This window comes from Ambystoma mexicanum, chromosome 14, assembly GCF_040938575.1.
Source record: "Ambystoma mexicanum isolate Mex_15411 chromosome 14, UKY_AmexF1_1, whole genome shotgun sequence".
Taxonomy (NCBI): domain Eukaryota; kingdom Metazoa; phylum Chordata; class Amphibia; order Caudata; family Ambystomatidae; genus Ambystoma; species Ambystoma mexicanum.
Genome location: NC_090940.1, coordinates 249,923,515 through 249,935,533, shown reverse-complemented (window position 1 = coordinate 249,935,533; position 12,019 = coordinate 249,923,515).

Below are 12,019 nucleotides of genomic sequence, written 5' to 3'. Positions count from 1 at the left end.
TTTTCCCGATTCTGTCTCCTTCAGTTCTGGGTCCTTGGGTCTCGGCTGGGGATGCGGGGTCACACCCATTGCCTGCGGTGCTGGGGAAAGTGGTCTTGGCTTGTACCTGGGGGGTCAACTCTAGCCCCTGTCTCTTCCTCTCTCTGGTCATTAGATACACTCATTTGAAGTGCCCTTCCTCGCCGCATGAGGAGCATCTCTGGCCGCTGGCGGGGCATGCACCCTCATGGGGGTATCCATAACCACATTTGAAACAGAAAGGCTCTTCTTGTTGCCTTTCTTGTTGTAACCGCTGTACGGAGTCTATGGGTGCTGTGGTGTTGAAGCTTTCAAATGATGAATCCACCGACCTTTCTGCCCTTGCAAGGGTCAGTATTTTGTCTAAAGTGCAGGCTTTCTGCAGTAGCTTCCAGCAGAATGTTTGAGACTCACACCCTGCAATGATTTGGGACTGCAGGGTCTCTGTGTTAGAGTAGTTTGCAAAGTGACTGTGTTTCATTTTGATCCTCAGTCGCATGACATAGGCATCCATGGTCTCACCCTTCACTTGTTTCGTGCTATGGAATATGTGGCGCTCATAGTCCACGTTGGTGTGTCGGGTAAAATATGCCTATAATGCCCCTTTTAGATCTTGGATGGAGTCAATGGTCGTGGTGGGCATCTCATCAATGATATCTCATGTGGCGGGCCCTGCCGCCAGTTTCAGTAGGCACTTCTGTCTCTCGTCATCAATGAACCCCTTGGACCCCATGTATAAGTCAAAGGGCCTCATCACGAGTTTGGCGGTAACCCTTAAATCCGGCGGTCGTGCACGATAGCACGACTGCCGAATTTAAGGGTCCGCAAAATCAGGGCTGTGGCGGATTTCTCCCCAGCTCTGAGCTGGGGGAAATCCACCGAAAATTCGCGCTATTACCACCGGCGGGAAATACGCCGGTGGTAAGAGCGTGAAAATTCCCCATTGAGGCCAATGGGGAATGGGGAATTCCATTACCGCCAAATCCGTGATCCGGCGCTAATAGCGCCAGGGGGTTTGGCGTTAGCGCCCAACTCGTGATGAGGCCCAAAGTCTTTTATACATCTGGCCCAACTTGGCCTCATGTTGCTTGTGTCTGTAACATCAAAAGCTCCTGGCATTTGTACTGCCAGGGAATCAGGCAACATGTACGGTGCCTGCGCCTGTGACGCGTTAACATCTTGCGCTTGCTTGTCTTGGCCTGCATCCTGGGGCCCATCCAGTCTAGACATGGGGTCCTTCTAATGAGGGATGTGGCCTCCTTTGTCCAGTATACATGGCCACCTAGAAGGCATGAGCACTGTGGTTGATACCTTGCACTATGCAGGGCCCCAGGGTAGTGAGCGTACGTGTGGATGGCCACCTACTGGCACGAGCACCATCCGGTGACTCTTTAACACGTACCTGCTTCACAGTGTTTCCTTCCCTGCACTGTCGCAGCCCAGTCTTGTCCGACCACTTTGTTTGATGTGCTCATTTGAGGCATGGCACCAACTCTCTAGCCGCTGTTCCAGCATGTCTCCCCACGCCACCTGCTTCATCAGCTTTTCCCTTGCTGGGTGGGGCACCTCGTGCACCACTGCGGCCCGGGCAAGGCTACTGGCATCCTTGCCTTGCAGCCTCTCGGTTTCTTGTGCTGGAAGCGCACCTCCTTCGGCATCAGGGTGGGGGTTGAGCCATGGGTGAAAGGCCCCTTCTCGCGCAGGTCACTGTGCCGCAATAAAGAGACAGAGCTGGGAGCTCATGTAACAATGTCTATCTTTTTTTAATGCTGGCACGTACTAACTTTACCCCGCCCTCCTGCATCACTTCCCTTCCCGCCTGCCGCCTCCCTGATAACCCGGAATCACTGTGTCAATGTGAGACAAGTGTGTGAGGAAGCGCCATGAAGGCAACATGTCTGTGAGCACGGCAAGGATTGCTGTGCTGAGAGCCATACCACCAGTGCAGCAATCCGGGGGGAATGGCGAGGCATTCCTCATCGTTCACTTTCTGGGCTATTCTGAATTTCCGAGGCTTGCCAGTGCCTATAGCCCAGAAATTAGCCAATGGGGGAGTGGCACGTCACTCACCACGGGATATAAACTTTATTAAGGGCAAAGGCCTGATTTAGTGTCACATTTAGACAGTTTATGCATCAAATCAAAGGGTGTCCAACATTCAGACGGTGGCTACACTTTCATAAGTAACTATTCAGAAATAAAACAGGACTGGGGCCAGGACGAAACACCTACACACATGTCTTTTAATGCATGCAGTCAATGCTGTAAATTCAGCACCTTAAAGGGAAGCTGTGGACAATTGGTTGCAGCTGTTGCATTGATAGAAGCAAATCCAAACCGCAGTCCTTTTAGAATGAAGATTTTTTTTCTAAAACATGCATTAGAGCGTCTACACGTAAAGGGAGCAGTCATAGAATATTGTATATGTAGATTCAAGTGTAAAATGCAAGTGGAAAGCGTAACTGAAGGGGCAGGCAAAAGGCAAACGTGCTTGGCAAGTAACATTGAGCAGATGGGGAGGAAGGAGGAGGCAGGCGGGGTTTGGGGTCTGGCAGGATGGGGGTATTCCCATTGATTCTATGCAGGTAATTGGAGGCTCGCGTGGGCGAGACAGACTTCACAGCCAATATGCCCAATCCTCAGGCACCGATTATCTGACATTATTTTATTGGCGCTAGGCATGGTTAATTGGATTTTTATTTCTGGAACCAGGACCGAAATAACGAGACACCTGCGCTTAATATATCTTTTCTAAGGTAGACATCACGCGTGGCGGCTGGAACTAATCAGCATGCTAAATACCAAATTATGGGATGAAATAGGTGCTTATAATATTTGTGCCGAACAAACAAAATTATAATTACGTTCTTCCCAACTCTCTTTCTTATCCTATCGCTCATGTGTCTCTCATCATCCCTCCCTCTCACTCAAATAAACATATGTTCTCCCTCTCTAATTATCCCTCAATCTCTGTTTCTCCCTCTCTTTCTCTGCCATCCATTCACTGTTTCTGTCGCTCTTTTCTTTCACGTTCTCGCTCTCTCTCTCTCTCTGTCACCCTATGGCACCACAGCCTCTCTCTCTCTCTCTCTCTCTCTCTCTCTCTCTCTGTGTCTCTCCCAGGCACCCTCACCTTTCTCTCGCCTTCTATATTTACCGTCTTAATTTCTCTCTATATCGTTTTTCTCTCTCTCACTTCTCACATTCTTTTTCTCCTTTGAGCGAGAGCTATCCCCTTCTCCCTATCCCACTCTTTTTGCCACCCTCCTCTCTCTCTCTCTCTCTCTCTCTCTCTCTCTCTCTGTGTCTCTCCCAGGCACCCTCACCTTTCTCTCGCCTTCTATATTTACCGTCTTAATTTCTCTCTATATCGTTTTTCTCTCTCTCACTTCTCACATTCTCTTTCTCCTTTGAGCGAGAGCTATCCCCTTCTCCCTATCCCACTCTTTTTGCCACCCTCCTCTCTCTCTCTCCCTCTCTCTCTCTCTCTCTCTCTCTCTGTCTCTCCCAGGCACCCTCACCTTTCTCTCGCCTTCTATATTTACCGTCTTAATTTCTCTCTATATCGTTTTTCTCTCTCTCACTTCTCACATTCTCTTTCTCCTTTGAGCGAGAGCTATCCCCTTCTCCCTATCCCACTCTTTTTGCCACCCTCCTCTCTCTCCCTCTCTCTCTCTCTCTCTCTCTCTCTCTCTCTCTCTCTCTGTGTCTCTCCCAGGCACCCTCACCTTTCTCTCGCCTTCTATATTTACCGTCTTAATTTCTCTCTATATCGTTTTTCTCTCTCTCACTTCTCACATTCTTTTTCTCCTTTGAGCGAGAGCTATCCCCTTCTCCCTATCCCACTCTTTTTGCCACCCTCCTCTCTCTCTCTCTCTCTCTCTCTCTCTCTCTCTCTCTCTCTGTGTCTCTCCCAGGCACCCTCACCTTTCTCTCGCCTTCTATATTTACCGTCTTAATTTCTCTCTATATCGTTTTTCTCTCTCTCACTTCTCACATTCTCTTTCTCCTTTGAGCGAGAGCTATCCCCTTCTCCCTATCCCACTCTTTTTGCCACCCTCCTCTCTCTCTCTCCCTCTCTCTCTCTCTCTCTCTCTCTCTGTCTCTCCCAGGCACCCTCACCTTTCTCTCGCCTTCTATATTTACCGTCTTAATTTCTCTCTATATCGTTTTTCTCTCTCTCACTTCTCACATTCTCTTTCTCCTTTGAGCGAGAGGTATCCCCTTCTCCCTATCCCACTCTTTTTGCCACCCTCCTCTCTCTCCCTCTCTCTCTCTCTCTCTCTCTCTCTCTCTCTCTCTCTCTGTGTCTCTCCCAGGCACCCTCACCTTTCTCTCGCCTTCTATATTTACCGTCTTAATTTCTCTCTATATCGTTTTTCTCTCTCTCACTTCTCACATTCTCTTTCTCCTTTGAGCGAGAGCTATCCCCTTCTCCCTATCCCACTCTTTTTGCCACCCTCCTCTCTCTCCCTCTGTTACTTTGGATATTCTCTCTGGTTGCTCAGTTTCTTTGTCTCTCTTTTACTCCCCATTCCCTTCTTCTCTATCTCTCTCTCTCTCTCGTTATCGTCTTACTTTGTCTCCCTCCCTCTCCCTCATAAATCCCCTGATCTTCCTCCCTCTCTTGGGCACATATGCATGGTTAACAAGCGATTTCCTCCACTCATTCATATAGTGTGATCCTGTATCCCCATGCACACAAATGAGAAAGCAGCTCCGATCGTCCATGTATAAGCATAGCTCAAGGACTTGTAGTAATATTGATAGGAGCGTTGTCTGCCAACAGTCTACGATTATCGCTCCTCCCCTTCTTCCCTCCCACCTCCCATCAACATGTTTGCATCAATGAACACAAAAGTGGCATTGAATGTGACTTCTGATGAAACCAGTAGTATGTTACAACGGTACTCTTGTTATCTGACAGATACTATTTTGTATATTCAATTGGCAGTATTAGATAGTTACAAGTATTTAATAAGGCACCACTAAACTGCAGATTCTGGTGATGGCTGGTACTCCTGAGCCTGAGCAGCTTGAGCTCAGCTACGGGGCCATGCGGCATTGGGGCATGATCGTCTAGTCAGGGACAGGTCCAAGAGAAGACAGTCGTCCCTGTTGCTGCCAGCTCCCATGGAGCCAGGCGCGTGGGCAAGCGAACAAAGGCGACCCATGCCGTTCCCTTGCAGTAGCCCAGGGAAAGGGAAAAGTGGAGAGTCTTCAGCGAAGGAAGACTTCCCGGGACATCTCCTTGCAACGGCCAAGTGCAGAGGTGCACCCGCGCCAGTGTGGGGTAGTGGCGGGCACTGTGAGCCCAACCATTTGCACTCCAGTGCATGGTGCAGTGACAGAGCAGGTTTGGCCCCACCCCCACCCTCAAGGATGATCATAATCGGTCCTCTGCCAGAGGGTGAACATGCTAGCCCAAAGCTGGGGGGAGCCATGAAGGACAACAAAGCCCGGGTGGTGCAGCAGTGCTACTGGCTGTGCTCCCTATTAATGACCATCCAAACCTGCAGAGGTTAATAGGGGTGCCCCACGAGAAAATAAAGTGCTGCAGTGGATGAAGACAACACTTTGGGGGAGCCAGTCCATCCAGAATAGCAAGGACGATCAATAAGGTACTGTGCCAGGACTACCTGGACCCTGTTAAGGACTAGAGTGCCAATCGGTGTAGTTGACTGATGCAGCCAAACTCTAGTGTTTAATGTATGAATTAATGTTATATTTGTTTCTGGTGCCACCCCCTTAGTGGGTGGTGCATTACAAAGATAAATTAATCATGGCTGTGTTTCGGTATTTCTTCTATTTAAGATCTACATCAATTCAACGTATGATGAGTTGTGAGATTAGGTTTGGATGCTTCATCAATTGTTGAGGTGCCGCTCCCTGTGCTTAATTATGCTAATGATACGGTCCTCATTGCTAGGACGCCTGCTGTTTACAAATCCAGATGATTAACATCTGTGAGTTATTTTGCATGCATGTAACTCCCAATCAACAGTAGTAAAAAAAACATGTTAGGTCACCAAGTATTCTACAAAATCCAGAAGATAACTTTGGCTTCAAAACTCTTGGCATGACCATCTGCGGGTAACCAAGCTGACTCATGAATCATCCCTTGCTATCAATGGTCTGCACTTTTAATATCAGTGAAATCTACTATCAAAAGCCAAAAGTGACAAAGCCCAAACCCCACTCTACACCCTCTCAATCCTCAACTAACTCCTCACTACTAAAATCCTGCATCCTTACACCGTCCACACTCCCACAGATGGCATCCTAGATTTAGTGTACTTAACAGATTCAGACCCAATCCATCTTCTATCAATCATGCTGTTACTTTTTGCACTCCACAATCTGGGGTCTGCCCATTTGGCTAACCTGCCTGTTCGGTACCAACTACAAACAACATAGAGATTGTCATATTGATACACTGGTAAAGAGTACTTCCGACCTGCATCCATTAACACATCTGCCTTCCCAGTATCCGAATAACACGCCCAGCCCTTTTTTCTTCCAGAGCCATGCGCAACAAGGCCAGCATTATTGGCAGAAGGGACCTATATAAGAACACTTTACATTAAATGACATAACATAATCATATATATTGGTACTTGTACTTAGTGGTACTTGCCAAGGTGCATAGAGAGCAGGTACAATGCAGCTTTTGTAGGTTCCAGGAGCTTCCAGTTGTGTTGTAAGTTCCAAAAAAGCTGAATTCTCTTCCCTTTGAACACACTTTTTCCTTATTGACTGTGTCCTTTCTACCCTCAAAGTGAAGAGGCGGTCATGAACTTTCTTTTCTTTTGTTGTACATTTGAAAATAGTTGTCGGTGTACACATATAACTCTCATCAAAGTGTGTGGTTTTTAACCAGTGCCATCAGGCTCTGTATGGATGGAATTCATAATTGTCCGCTTCATAAAACTGAACATGCATTAAAATATTTATATTACATCTCTCACGAAATGTCTGAAAGTAAATTCTGCAGATCGGTGGAATTCTTCATCAGTAAATCACATTAAAAACTCCAGTAAAGCGTATTAATCTAGATTGCTTAGAGCATCTGCAGCAAACATTTATCTCAGGTTTTCTTCCAAAAAAGATAATGGAAATCTCGAGGGCTGTATTTGCGAGCCATATTTCTACATATCACTCTGTTTTTCCCAAAATGGCCAACTCACCTACGCCTTCTTAGGCACTGAAATGGCAAATACAGGTGTGCAAGTCACAATCTATTATTTCACCACTGGGTCTGTCCTTGTCGTTTAATATAGTCTGAAGTGTCCTGGCCAAACAACACATGGGTGAGCCTTTCTCAGACACATAAGCGTTCAGGTGCAGAATATTGCCAGAATGTTGGTGAACCAGAGGTTGGAACTAAAGCATGTATTATCTTTATATGTCTGCTTAGATATATCATTGCCGATTTCTGTCCGCAGACAGTTCGGTCAACCAGCTTTCACGTTGTTCCATTGAGCTTTTCAACATTAAAATAGTGTTCTTCTTTATACACAGACATTGGTGTCTGTGGCTACTCCAGCAAATCAGCTGCATCTACAAATGGGGCTCCTTTTCAGTAAATGCATATATAGTTGCTTTTTGAAAGATTAATCACTGAATCGAGAAGGACATTGATAGTTGAGGGGAGCTGGATTTCCCCAAGCATACCTTTAGCCACAAGCTATCCCATATGAAGTCCAGTGATATAATCACGCACATCCACTTGATGGCCAATGCCCCATTCTTCTTTCTTGTGTGCTGCTCTGGATGTCTGCCCATAATAAACTATATTTACTGCTTATGTGTGTGCCATTTCTTCTTTGCTGGGTTCTGTAGAAGAAGGTGTCTCCTGTGAATCCGCCATTCTTGGTGAACCATTCACCCTTCCCCAAAGCTGTAACTAGATGGGTGACTGTGACAGAATGGCATAGAGTGACTGTAGGATAGCCCAGGCCTTTTCATTTTTATTAATTAAAATCCAATATTAATAAATGCTCTATCCCAACATTATAGTGTGCACATGTGCCTTTCTGTGACCAGTGTCTTGGCATTTATAGTGCCTGTTCTGTAGCAGCACAGGGCAGGTTCAAAGGTCACATGTGTATTCCTTACAGCTGCAGGAACACAAGGGGCCGATTTATGGAATGGGGTGCAGAAATGGCGCAAGGTTCTCGAGCCGAGACGGACCCTGCGTGAGCCATGGCACAGAAAAAATATGCACGGACATTCATACTCACCAATGAGCCATGCGTTGCCATACTTCCCTTCTTCCAGGGCCTGGTGTAGCGTGGACATCCTGAAGATGTAACTATCATGTGTGCTACAAGGATAGTTGGCCTACACTTCCGTAATGATGCCCTTGACATCACACACAACCTGAATATTGTTGGAGTGCCAATGTTTCCGGTTGCAGTAGATGTGCTTTTTTACTCTAGGTGGATGTAGAGCCACATGGGTGCAATCAATGGCACCAAGCACTTTTAGGAAGTGTGCCACCCCATAAAAATCCTGGACCACTTCTTGACATTCTGCCCGTGTTCTGGGCATATAGATATTCCAGCAGACCGGAAGATGTGCAGGTATGATTGCCAACACCTGGTGTAAGCAGCGAGACTGTGTGGCCTGGCAGATGCCACCTACTATGGCGGTGGTCTGCAGGAATGAACCAGTGGCCAAAAAAGGCAGAGCAGTGAGCACCTTTTGCAACAGGCTCAGTGCTTGGGAGAACATGGTGGGTGATGTGACTTCATCATTCCCACTCTGTGACCAGGTCTAGGATATGGGGGGACCTTAACATGCCATAGACCTGGTCATCAGGCATCCCAAGAAGACTGGTCCTTGGATAAAGAACTGGGCCCTGGCCATCCTCCTGCAGTGTCACTGGATGATTCCTGCAACAAATGGTGCATTCATCGTGGCTGTATTTGTGCTTGCATGCTTTTTATGCATTTGTTAGTTTGCCCATTGACATTTATGCCTGCTCTCGCGTGCTGTAGGTGTTTCTGGATTTGTGTGTGCTTTTTTACGACCTGACTCTCCATGTTCAATTCATTGAATACATTTGTTTTGCACGTGTATATGCGGTTTGTTTATGATGGAACGTCCCTGGTAATGCCCACATTGTCACTTGTTCTTCATCATTCAATGTGTTCCAGCCCCTTTTTAGGTGGTTGCTCAGGCTCGCTCCCGGCCCTTCTCTTGGAGTCTTGCGCAAGGCATTCGTCGGTTGCAGTGATGTGGTGGACTGGCATGGATGTCTTGCAAGTCCCACGTAAACCCCACTCATTGTGTTCCATGAATCGACAAACAGGGACTTGCATGCAATTTTGCACGCAAGTACACTATTTTCAGCACAGATAATTCCATGAATCGTTCCCAAAGTCTCTGCAGGAAAAAGGTGGCATTTTAACTGTCTGCACCATTGATCTAAATTGTGATAAGTACATGGCTTCAATTTCCTGGTGATACAGACATCTTTAAATGTAAGTAGGGCTCATATTTTTGCATTTTTAGTGATTATTACATATACATACAGATGGAAATCAATCTGTTTCCTGTCAGCAAAAATGATTTAAAAAATGTAAAAATTGCAAATGTGTGTCTTAAGTAGGGATGTGCTGAAATTCAGCTTCAAGTAATTATTTAGCCGAATTCTGGCTGAAATTAGCTATTCGCCATTCGGCCGAATAATTAATTGATTATTACTCAAATCCAAATAGGTTGTCCTTTGTCTGCATGCACGTAATCCTGCAAGGAGCAGACGGGCTACAGGAAAGCTGAATGCTGCAACAGGTCTAAAAAGACACCTGGCGGCACTGACCTAGTCAAAATAGAAATGCTCATGCAAATTTCCCCATTTTTGTTTTATTTCTTTTTATACATCAAGCTGCCATTTCAGTGCCAGAAAGTTGGCAGCCTCAGGGAAAGCTCAATGCTGCTACAGGTCTGAAAAGACACCTGGCGGCACTGACCTAGTCAAAATAGAAATGCTCATGCTTTGCATGAGTGTTTCCCATTTTTGTTTTATTTCTTTTTATCTTTTAACAAGCTTTTAATAAACTTAGTGAGATCTATATGCCCATTTAACAAACATGAAAACTCATGCAATATAATGTCTCCTGATTTTATTTAATGAAATGTTGTTTATTATGTTCTAAAACATATTTGTTTAAAAAAGCAACTTTTCGGCTCACTATTCAGTTCCAGACGAATAGCTGGAGTAACTATTTGGTATTCGGCGGAATAGTAATTCCACTACTCGGTACACCCCTTGTCATAAGTAGTTCTCCGGATTGTCCATGATGCCCTGCAGGCCAATGGCAGCAACATAATACAACAAAGAGAGGTGTGTCACATCATCAAATGGAGCAGTTTCTTTTAAAGGTGAAAATTGATCTTGGCTTGATGTGCAAAGATTCAGCTCTATAAGCTTTCCATTGCAGGCACTGAAGTGCTGCAGTTTGAATGTATTAATTGCAGAAAAAGCACTAGTTGAAACCTATTTATTTTACAGCGTACATATACATGTGGACAAACACAGATAAAAGGCCAACAAAATTATTTTGATGCATACAGACATACATGTTGAAAATATAATTACCATAAAACCGGAAGCCTTAAATATAAGCCATGTCTTGTTGTGACATTGTGACTGCACAATGTCACAACAAGGGCACAAAATTATACATACAGAGCAATTTCATATTACACCAGTGTTAGCTCTGTGAGCAGGGCTCAACTATAACAGGACTGATGTATATAGGTGTCTATGCTGACTGTCTCCAGTGCTGCTTTGAGGAAATAAAATCTAGGATGCCGCCCCTTTGATTCTTCAGCAGGAAAGATAACACCTCCACCCAGGGTACTGAAACTTCTTTCATGCAGTGTCCTGAGAAATGTTCTTCAGAGGCAGCACTGACATACCAAGCCAACCTCACACCAGGGCTGGTCACTGGATACTCTTTGGAAGCTAGCAGGTTTGGGAAAGAAGTGGGGTTGAGCAGTCAAAGAGGGAAAGTAGGCCCAGACAGGGGTATCATCATTTTGCTACCTGTAGGGTTCGTTTCACTTTCCTACCACCTCCATTTCCTGGAAGCATATTACCCTGAGTATGATGTCATAATGAAGGGGTTAGATCCCTTTCAGCATATTTGCTTTGGACCTATCTCCTGTGCCATTTTTTCCTTTATAAGGAGAGGTGCAACCCTTTTTCTTTGATTTATATTTGGACCATCAGAAGAAGAAAAATAATAGAATTTGGGCCCTCTGTTGGCATTGCAGTTTATTCCAATGTCCTATGCCGGGGAAGTGGGGAGACATCCGAGGTCGAGGAGAGCTCTGTTCCCACATCATCGGCAGGGAACAATGTGGGTGACAGCTGTTTGACCAAGGCACCACTGTGGCTGTACTGGAAACAATACCATGCCACTGGAGGCAAAGGAATCCATGTAGGTTCCAACCAAGGTCCCTGGTGTCTAAGTGCGACAAAAGGTCTCACATTGTCCTGGAGCTCATGTATTTGGAATCACAATAATCCAGAATCCCAAGGGCAGCTGGAAATCTCTTTGACCACTTCATGCTGTGTTTGAACCACATTGATGTACTTTGGCAGACACAGGATGGAGAATGCTGATTTTGGCACCCCATTAACTTGAAGCTGCCTATCAGTATCTTCAAGCCATCGCAACACCATCTTTCACCAGTGAAGACCATTGTCACCTCGACTTGAGTGCAGTCTCATCACTTCGTGAGCATCCCACTCACGGTATCCCAAGCTGCGCATCTGTCCAATAGAACCTTGTCTAAATGCAAGTTAACCGCTGACTAGACCTGCTGGAAGTCAACTTGTCTCTCGCTGGTTGGAACCAGCAGAAGCATTGTAATGACGTGACTCGAAACAGCTGAGACCCATTCACTCATACATTCTTGAACAATGACTCAATTAGCACAGAAACGTGTCTCAATGACAGCTCGATGATGACTCACCACTGGATCA